Raw genomic sequence first — 11,189 nt, 5'->3', positions numbered from 1 at the left:
AAATAAATCGATGAAATCTTTATCAATAAATCCATTTCAGTATAATTCATAATAAAATTGATAAAGATTTCAGCGATTTTCAGCGATTTTAATGATTTATTTCCACCAATAAATATTGAAATACACATAATAGTAACTCTGGTGGAAATAAATCATTAAAATCGCTGAAAATCGCTGAAATCTTTATCAATTTTATTATGAATTATACTGAAATGGATTTATTGATAAAGATTTCATCGATTTATTTCCACCAGGGAACGTTAACGTTCAAAAATAATGTTTAATATATTATCTATTTAATCTAAATTCTTATAAAAATGAATACATTAAAATAACGATATATCTAATTGTAAGTAAAATAAAGAATTAGTAAAACTGTAGGTAAGTTTAATATAGAGAACTCTTGCTCTATATGTAAACTAGTTAGAAGAGAGTTTCAAGTTTGAATATTTATTTCACATTTAGTATTAAATTAATTATCAGCTAATGTGTGTAATTTTAAAATCTAATAACTTACTTTAGCATTATAAAAAAAAGTAACGAATCGATTACTTTTCAAGTAATGGTAATAGTGCGTTACTTTTTTGAGGTAACGCACATAATCCTGCATTCACATAGCTTTTGTATATAAGCTTCAGTATCTATTAAAAATCTTAGTACACGTAATATAAACCGTAGATCAACAGTAGAGCTACAATCGATTTTCAAATAATTATTTTCATGAAAACCTCAAAAAAGAGGTCTGAATAATCAGTACTCATAGAGGACTACATTAGCAAAATGCCATACTATTGTTTAAATTTGCATAACTCAAAATATATACAGTCAAATAAAATGTTAAATAGCAAATAACACACTCAAAAATACATATATTCATGTGATAATACGCTCAAGAAAAATGAGGAAGTAGGTGTAATTAAATGCTAAAATATACCTCAGAAACATTTCGAAATACTTGAAAGTAAAAATACGTTATAATAAGTGCTGGCTATATTGAGTATTGGTCATATACATTAATGTCATAGTGTAACGGTTATGGGGTGGAACTACTGAACAAATAATTCCATAAATAATCATTAGGATTTGCTATATATTGTATAATAGCGGAGATATTAAGGGAAGCTACAATATATACACTGGTCATAATACTACTTTCTCCTCTATGCTTTAACTGTATAAAGTATATTTTTTATTTATGCGCTATGAATTCCAAGCAATTGCGTTTCTATTAAAAAATCAAAGATAATAATGTAAAAGGATTTTGAAGAAGGTAGTGTGCTCGATGAATGTATAATATTCGAAAAAATGAATGAAAATACTCAATATTCTTGAAGCTTCCACGGGTGCTTTCTATATAAAGATTATGCGTTTCGCGGGTTTCCTTCGTGTCCAGATCCATTTTTGGAATGCCAACGTTTCGTGAACCTTGCAGTTCACTTCATCAGGGCGAGGAGCAGCTTGATACAGTATCAGGCTGCTCCTCGCCCTGATGAGAAAACCCGCGAAACGCATAATCTTTGTATAGAAAATACTCATTCGAATACATTCATTTTTATTCATCAAGAAACGAATAAATATTTTTAATAACGTAATTGCTTGAAATTCATAGCGCATAAATCGAAAATATACTTTGCACAATTAAAGTATGTTAGATATGAATATTACAGTTTGCTGCAGGGGGGGGGGGAGGGGGTTCTTTAAGGATTACAGCGCAAAAATCAAAATTGTTTGGAAATAGTAGCGCATAAATCGAAGATATTTTTTTGTATAGTTAGGTAACGTAATTTTGCAATTTTTAATGACTTATTAAGGATGAATATGACTGTTTGCTCCAAGGGGGAAATGCCTTAAGGGGTGCAAATCTCACTTCCTTTATACCCATTTTGTCGCAACAGGCGAGTGCCATCTACTGTTTAAAATGTGAAACGGACAACATTTCCGATTATGACAACATTTCCGATGGCTTATCTTAAAAATTTGACATTTCAAATTTTGCATCGCGATATCTTTGTTATGTAGTAAGGTATGTAGAAAGTAAAAATAGTTTTATTATATAATTTAAACCTATTCAAAAGATAGTCAATTCAGTCATTTAAGAGATCCAATAATCTCGAGTGTTCGCAACTCGCCGACTCGCGTAAAGACACAGGATGATCTCTACACTTGGTGCGAGACTACACTACTGCGTGTTTCTTTTTTTTTGATCCAGTTTATAAGCTTTAATATTTGTTTCTTTTATCAAATGATAAGATATATATATATATATATATATACGTATAAATGATAATGTCAATATAGTCGAGTGCTGCATAATACTTCAGTATACAAATATTTATATTACGTAATATTTATATCAATTAATATAATATTTAATATTTATGATAATTTCTATTAATATTTATATCAATTAATATAAAACTGATATTTTAAACTTGCATAGTGAATGTTATGCATATATGATTTACATGTGTGTGTGGATATATTATTTACAGATTTCGTTTTTATTTTTTTTTATTTACGAAAGATTTTGTTGCATCTAATTTATAATTTTTAATATTTGCCTTTCCTTAGTAAGAATACAGAAAGGTCAACAATTTATTTTTACCAATTAAATGATTGAAAATTAAATTGTTAATTCGACGTGTTGGTGAAAAACAGAATATGAGATTTTAACACACAATTGTATCAAATATTTTTTTTTATTAGTTCTTAAAAATCGATATCAATAGGTGCTATTTGGAATGTTATTCTTGTTACATAATACAGATGTTCGATAGAAAGAACATCTGCTATTAATTGCGCGATCGTTAGATGTAGCTACTTTTTATGAATAAGAGAAAGTTTAGCGTATAGATGCGACCGCAGGGATTATGAAAGACTCTTCCGGTAAAAATCATGATCATCTTGAAGCCGTGATTTTTCTCTCTCTTTCTTTCCTACTCCGAAAAATAAAGATACGATTGAAACAGTAATTTTTTCGTTAAAACTGGTACATCGTAATCTCGAAGCAGCGCGAAAAATTTCTTCCGCGTAGCTGTAAGTAGCATGAGTAAGGAATAGTCACCAAAATCTTGAATTTCATTGTTTTGGAGTGAAGTAGGGACAACCTACGTTATAACGTTAGATTCCCAAATCGCAAACTATTACATGATTTCAGTGTAATTACACGGTTAATTAATCCGTTTGTGTACAAAGTTTCTTTTAAAATTTCCGATTAAAAATCCCATAAATATTTTAGAAAATCTCCATTTGTTTATAAGGAAAAGAAACCTTTGCAAATTACAACCGAACGTCCTCGTATCGAACACAGTTAAGAGCCACTAATTGGATATTAAAATCTTCTCCCGGATATTTGATACGTTGCACACACATTATTTTACGATAAACGATTCGTAATAGCGCCGAATCAGCGATACGGTGCGACGCGAGAGCGCGCGCGAGGTTGTTGCGAGCGGCGCCGGCTGTGCCGTATCAGCTGTTTATTGTCGTAAAGCATGCAGAAGGGACACCTTGTTACGTGGCGGCGGAATTTTAATAAAGCGTCTCGGGATTCGATAAAGCTTTGACAAGACGATAGGGACGTACCTCGTTCTACAGGAGCTCGCCACGACTTACTGAATGACGCGGCTCGTTATCGCCGTTGATTAACCTTATCAACACGTGATGCGTTTTTACGGCGTAGTTGCATTCTTGACTCGTGGACCACGACGTTACTTATCGATCTGTCATTTTACGAAGTACAACACGCCGTCGTACAAACGAAGTACAAACGAGTCGCTGTTGCTGGTGTATTATTCGCCACTGGATTGCGTTCAGAATTTTCGTCCACGTTCACCCAGGTGTCGTTTCATTATTGTTGTTCGTCGAATGTTAAACAAGGATGAAACGACACCTGGGTGCATTCAGATAACGATGAACGCGGCCTTACCTACCGTGTTACCGTGGCGGGTTATTCGAACGTGTTTGTACTAAAACGTAGATCACTAACGAAATGCTTTTAGCCTTTAACCTTTAGGTTCTGGTATTGAAAATTTTTTAAAATTTGGACCGTATTAATGTGATTATTTTGAGCTCATCTACTCGGATTTTAAACACAGGAACTTATCCGCAATTTGTACAATAATCTTAAATGGGAGATATCTATTTTTAAATTATAGAGATATGTTAAAAAAAAATAAATATTATATATAACAGTAACATACATTTCCAGTTTTATTTAAAACTTTTGTCTCTTTTCTACTATAATAAATAAAAATATATTTCGATCTGTATTTTTAATATATACAATATTTAAAAGATCTAAAGGATTTGTTTGAACGAAATGAAGGTTTTTTGCTAAGAGAATGTATTATTTGTATATTACTTTTGAAACGTAATTTGTAGGCAAAGCACACATTTTGTATTATACATTTTCTATGATTAATGTCCATTTCTATTAATGTATAGATTAACTTTAATCTTGGTTTAATTAAATTTTTTATATTTTTTTTCACAGTTCTAAGAATTAAAAAAGTTAAAGAGATAATTAAAATTAACCTACATTGATAGAAATCTGTCCATTTTAGGATAGAAATCATATGTTTCTACAGAAGTGATATTATCGATTACAACAGTCAGCAATAATATCAGCAGCCAGTATGATATGATATGATCGTACAGTATTGTAGCCAATGATTTATCTTCAGTTGATTTTATTAACAATTGTTACCAATAACTGCTACTGACGATCTCATCGAACAAGATATTGAAATATATTTATTCTATGCGGTTATTGGACTGCAGTCATTAAATTTTGAATAACATCTAATGTTTTTTTGTTCTATCGATAAGGTAGAAGTATCGAAGTAGCAAGTAAATGTATTTGTTCTACGCATACATGGTCATCTTTTCACTATTGTTCTGTTTGTTTGATCATGTCTATATTCTGTGTGCCACTGATTGTGGGGTGCACAAAACTAAATATTGACAAATACTATTTTAGGACTATTTTAAGAGTATTTATCAAATTTTAATAAAAGCTGAAATGATCGAGAGACGAGTTGAAAATGATAAAGAATAATCCGAAATGTAAGTATTAAATTGAAAGCACAAGAATGCTGGTCGTAATTTTTTTCTTCCATAAAAGAAATTCGACGTACAATATTTTTTGAGTCATATATATTAAGAAATCTCATCCAACTAGATTCTGCCTTCTATAATCTTGTAAGCTGATACGGCTATCGTGAGTAAAGTACCGTAGTCCCGGGAATTAGAAAACGCGTTTAAATCTCACTCGTGCAGCTCGCGCAATTTTGAAGAGAAAAGAGGAATACGTATTCCGGAAACGGCGCGGGTAACACAAAAGCGTTCCTTATATCATTCTCAGGATTAAATTGCATTATCGGAGAAGATGGTAGGCAGTCAGCACACCATAATGTATGTTGCCCTCGAGGCTGAGTCGAACACGATCAGCTCGGGTGAAATGAACCGTTCAGAGAGTACTTCTCTGAATTTTTATGTGATCTGCCGCGCGCAGCCAATCCGAATTACTCTGACTTTGTTGGCGACGCTTGCTGCGGACGGATTCGAAATCACGAGTGGCTTGTTAATTCGCCGCGCCGTTCTCGAGTATGTTCCAGAGCAAACGAATCTATCCATTTTTTTTTTTTTTACAGAAGAAAAACGCGGTCGACTATATTCAAAATATATTGAATATATATTTGCAAATCGACGTTTGAATTTTGATATGGGTGGTTGAATGTCAGGGATGTCTAATGTCCATTTTGATCAACGTATTTTAATTTCGGTTTAACTTACTTTTTATTTTTTTCTAATTCTAAGAATAAGAAGAAGATAAAGAGTAAATTAATCTCTTTCGGTAGAAATGGACATCAGACATTTATTAGTTATTTGATTTATTATAAAATGTTAAATTATTTATGTTAAATTAATTGGAACTTGTGAACGGATCAGAAGTACTAAAAATTGTGAATCAAGCATCTCTCGACGACGTTACATTAGTATATTATATCTTCACCACTTGAGAATATTCTCATCGCTCGAAAGACCATTGAATAATACTGGGGCATTGGAAGCTGCGAACGAGATCATATAGCATGATTGAAATGTATCTCCGTATAACGTTGCGGAGCGGTTTCCGTGTCGTTGAATCCACAGCGCGAATCGCGAGTCGATTTCATTAGCGTCGCATTTGGCGTGCGCCCGTCAAAATTTGCAGCAGCAGGCAGGCAGGCAGGCGGCGGGGGCTTAAGAGAAACTGCCATCGCCATCGTGCAGACGGTGGTGAAAAGGGGAGTGGTTGGTGGTGAAATAGGAGCCGGGCTGCTGCTATGCTATGGTGGGAGAAACCGGGCCAGTAATCTCCGCTCACGGCTCCACTTCTGCGTAATTTATTACGACTTGCCGAGCATCCCGCAGGGTCGAATCCAACTTCGGATAGTGAAGCGCGCTTTCTCGCTAGTGAACTGGGGATTTATCGTAAAATACAAAATGAACCGTCAAGCGGAGCAGTATTATGAATCAGGTACTTCTCGAGGAATAAAAAGGTTTGCGCCAAATCTAGCTACCGCGTTGTAGTTTCTTGTGTCTTCACGTAAAGAATTAAATTTCAAATTTGTATCAAAATAATCGAGCAAAATAATATAACATGTCATATTTAATTTTCATTTTTGTGAAATTGATAATGAGAGTCTAAAGGGGATGCTAGTATTATTTTATATAAGGATTTAGATTTTCTAATCTCACCATATGTCAGTGTACATTATCACAAGTACTCAACATCGAAGCCTCAAGTTGTATTCCGAAATCTTACTTTAACACGATCGTAAAATGTTTCGCATCTATCCGAATGCGATATAAAATTCCAGCGAGATGTAAGAAACTTCGGCGCGGTGCCCACGGAGAGTGCATCCCTGGGTGAACCGTATAGCACGTATTATACGAGGGTGAGGGTGATCAACAATGGCGGCACGACCTCAGGAGGCTCCTCCGTTCTCCGTTCCCTGTTCCCGACGCCATTTTACGTTGATTACGATGCGGTTAGCTCCTTCCAGCCTCCCGCAACCCCTCGAGTCCCTCATTCCACTCGGACTGCTTTCCTTCCTTCCACCCCGCCACCCCTGATGTTCAACCTCTCCGGCACCTCCTCGCCTAATTCTATTCTCCTCCTCTCCTCTTCCGAGGCACTTACACACAATCGGCTCGACCAACACAATCTATGCTTGCCGGTCACCGTACTTAACGTTGTGGTCCGTCCTGTGAGGTAAGAACAGCTCGGCAGCAACGGATCAGCGACTGATCTATGAGTCTTTGTCATGTTTACTGAACCGCCGGCCGGGTATCTCGGCTTAGTCTCTTTCGCCCGGCGATATATCGCGAGCGTTCGTGCTGTAAACGTTATACTTGTATGTTCCTCGTGTCGAATGCCACTCTCATGTATCAGAGATAAAAGTAGAAGTGAAGTATAAATTTCAAACAACGCGCTACGATTTTGGCTTCGTTTCAGAAATTTTGTATCTAGATTATTTTGATAGAATGCCTTGGAAATATAAAAAAAATTGTGAAGTGATTTTTTACAAACTTGGGCCGGTATTCATAGTCCATTCTTATTTCAAGAATATCTTAAGTAATATCTTAAGATGCTGGAACGATTCTGTGATTGATTTATGATATCTTAAGACTTTATGATATCACGAATCGACTTTTTCTCTCTTCCATCTGAAATACTTTACGATATAAAAATATGAGAACGCAGAGAAAAAACAAGAGTGAGAAGAAAGGATTGATAATAAGATGAAAGTAATTTTTTCGCTTCGTTGATAGGTTCATTAAAGACGATATAATTGATTTGTCCGGTACATTCTTTCCCTATACATAAAAATATACATTATTTGCTCATAACAATAATTTACGTGATCTGTAACTTTAATCCTAATAGATTCGGTCTTATGACAATCTATCTTGTAATGGAATTGTCTCTTACGAAGACAAAGTAGAAACAGCACTCGGGAAAATATGATGAAAGATATTAGTAAATCAGACTCCAGCAGAATGGATTGTATCCTTGTGTTAGTTAGTCGTGTTAGTTTTTATGGGAATATTCAATATTCCCTTCCGCGCCATTACACGTGTAGGATATAAATAGCATGGTTCACTCGTTATTACTATCTGGCTTATTAAAGCATTACTAAATTATACGTTAAATAAGTTTGCCTTATTCGAAGATAAAACAGATCAGTGAAAGTAACTTAGGATCATTTAATATGTCGTTTTCTCGTATCAACAAGTAATTCTTAAAATATTGAAGATTTTATTGTCGTTATTATTGGAAGTCCACAAAGTTATTGACGTTATTGCAGTGCCACGTCTTAATGGTCGAGACGAATTGTTGACGAATCGTGCAAGGAAGGTTGTGGAAACTGGATAGCTTCCTATCTCGGAGAACACCGTAGTGATAGAACAAGAAATTGAAAGAGGATAGAAAGGGAGGACGAGGGATGAGTTGGACAAGACTGAATGTGAGGACAAAGAGGAAAGAATGAAAATGAGAAAGAGTGTCAAAAATAGAAACGGATGATGGAGACGGATAGAGGTACATGTAGAAATCAGGATAGAGGCAGAGACAGGCATGTATGACGAAGGAAAGAGGGACGCAGAGAATGGAGAGAGGACGAGAGAAGAGGGGTAGATGTGCACGTAACGTGACGGACGTCGCCTGAAAGCTCGTCCGAGAGAGCGTCATGACGGCGTCGTCGTCGTTGGGGTTGATTGTCGCAGATCTTATTATCCCCCCTTGTTCTAAGGAAGCTACAGCCGCAAGTTCGTACGTGTGTATACGTGCGTACGCGCCCATACACGCGCTCGCGCACGTGCATACGTGTGTACGTGTTACACGAGCAAAGGGTAGGTCGCTGGAGGAGGGTAGCATCCCCCTTTGCCCTCCCCCACTGGCCCCCCGCCACCCCCTTCAGCCCCAGGCTAACCTTGTTAGCGCTAATGACGGACTCTGCCGCGAGATGCGCACGAGCCAAGGCAGGGACGTACATCTCGTGATCCTTGTGGGGTGTTCTAAGTTAAAGATGGCGGTGCTTGACCCTTGAAATATCTCGGAATACTGTTGTGTTGAAATTACCTACCTTTTTTTCTTTTACATTACTATAAAAAAAATGGTTGGAAGTTTAAATACTTGAAAAGATTCATTCTGAAAATTGATCAAGATTTCTTGAGCTTCTCTATTACAAAACGAATCAAATCTTTAACAATAAATAAAGGTATTAGGAATAGAACATAAATTAATATTAATTATATTGGATTTTATGAAATTAAAGAGATATTTCATATTATTAATAAATTGTATTATAAATAATTTGTGTGTAGTAATTTTTTTTCCATATATGTATACAATTACAAAAGAAAGAAATTCAATTTTATATTATGTTAAGGTAATTATGATATACAAAAATTTTGCGAAATTTGCGTTGATTTTATTTTTAATGAAAATTCCAAATTGTCATATTGATGAAGCAATAAATCGCGTCGCGGATCTTGTCGTCGAACACGGTCCATTAGCAAAATTACCACAGATCGTTGGCAGTATCAAAAACTCTCACAAAGTTTTTAGACAGGATCTATATTTGAAAGATGCTAGAAAATCTCTAATTCGAGAGAAAAACAGAAAGAGAGGAAGAGAGGAGGGAACATGAGGGGACTCTCGAAGCAACCCTCGACGGCCCCCAAAATCCATTAGACCGGAAAACGAGGTAGAATCGTAGAACGCAATGGCGTCTAGAAACAAACGACGGCCGATAGGAGTGAACAAGCAGTGAATCACCCAAGCACTTGTTTACCAAGAGAATCAGGGATTCAGGGATGCCGTTCTCCGACTCTTGGAATCCAGCCCCATCGCGCTCGTTCCGCGTCCTCAGCCCCTCCGCCACTCATCCATCGGCCCACCGCTTCCCACACCATCAACCTTGCCATCAGCTCACCACCGTCGTATGGGATCTTCCGAAGGCGGATGGAGTAGCTCCTCGCATACGTAGACACGCGCCGTATCTCGGAGCGTGTGAAAGGGAGACGGAGGTGGCGACAGAGAGAGAGAGAGAGAGGGAGGCGGAGCACGAGAATGACAGAGAAGGAGGGAAAGTTACGTAGCACAGAAGCGGCACTAGAATCGCTAAATGTAATTCGGTTAAAAGGGTTTTAGCAATACAATGCATATAAACATGAGTGCCCCACCCTTGTCGTCGCCACGTCCCTCCGAGCTGCCTCCCTTCCGCCTGCACGTTGTCTTCGAAATCCTCTCCCGCGACGACTCTCGACTTCCTTCTCTCGATGAGGATGAGCTTCCGTTACGAGATACGAGCGAAATCAGTTAACTGAGATTTAACGTCCGCCAAATGAATGGCGCACAGCGGTGAGAGCCTCTTTATGAGAGATTTTGCAATACATGTAATTTCAAGATTAAATTTATTTCTCAGAAGCTTAAAACGTGTCTTCTTCCAAATATCTTAATAAAAGAGAACAGAATGTTTCTTAATCGCAGAATGCGTAACAGGAATTTCACGTAATTTCTTTATCCTTTCGATAAATTTAATCAAATTTTTTCGAAATTATATTTCACTTAAATTATATATGAATTTTACATTTTTATTGCATACACATTTAGTAATAATAAAATTAACATTATTCTTAATTATTAATATATTTTGAATACTTATTCTAGTTTAAACTTGAAATCAATTGATTTATTAATTATTTACAATTTTTTTGCATGTGATATAGGAAAATAGTAAATTGCAATTTCGCGAATCAAAAATTATCTACACGTAAAGAATAGTTTTGCTAAAATATTTAAAAATTTAGCTAGATGTAAAATAATTTTGTTTGGATCATCAAAATAATTGTGTAGATATAAATTGGTTGCTAGAATGATAAAATTTACAGTATCATTATCAACGTTTAAGCGTTCTACGTAATTATTTTAATCAACCAACATAATTATTTTCAAATTTGTATTTAACTGTCCATCTGTATCCTAATGTAATATAACATTTATATTAGAGTGCGAAATTATGTTATAACATAAATGTTACTTTTAGTTGGTGTCGTCTGGGTAAATTTTATATAAATCTGTGGCTTGTGTGTGTGTGTGTGTGTGTGTGTGTGTGTGTGTGTGTGTGTGTGTGTGT

The 11,189-nt window shown here is 35.8% G+C and overlaps 1 protein-coding gene across 1 annotated transcript in view; it reads right to left on the bottom strand.

Moving 5' to 3' along the window:
- Positions 1 to 3,789, bottom strand: part of LOC108745961 (N-acetylgalactosamine kinase) — an 18,230-nt gene extending 14,441 nt beyond the window's left edge. The window contains exon 1 of the mRNA XM_018482405.1: positions 3,586 to 3,789. The gene's annotated coding sequence lies outside the window, so the exon portion shown is untranslated. The remainder of the gene's footprint in view (positions 1 to 3,585) is intronic.
- Between the last annotated feature and the right edge of the window lie 7,400 nt (positions 3,790 to 11,189).

This window comes from Trachymyrmex septentrionalis, unplaced genomic scaffold, assembly GCF_001594115.1.
Source record: "Trachymyrmex septentrionalis isolate Tsep2-gDNA-1 unplaced genomic scaffold, Tsep1.0 scaffold16, whole genome shotgun sequence".
Taxonomy (NCBI): domain Eukaryota; kingdom Metazoa; phylum Arthropoda; class Insecta; order Hymenoptera; family Formicidae; genus Trachymyrmex; species Trachymyrmex septentrionalis.
This window is presented reverse-complemented; position numbering and strand designations above follow the sequence as displayed.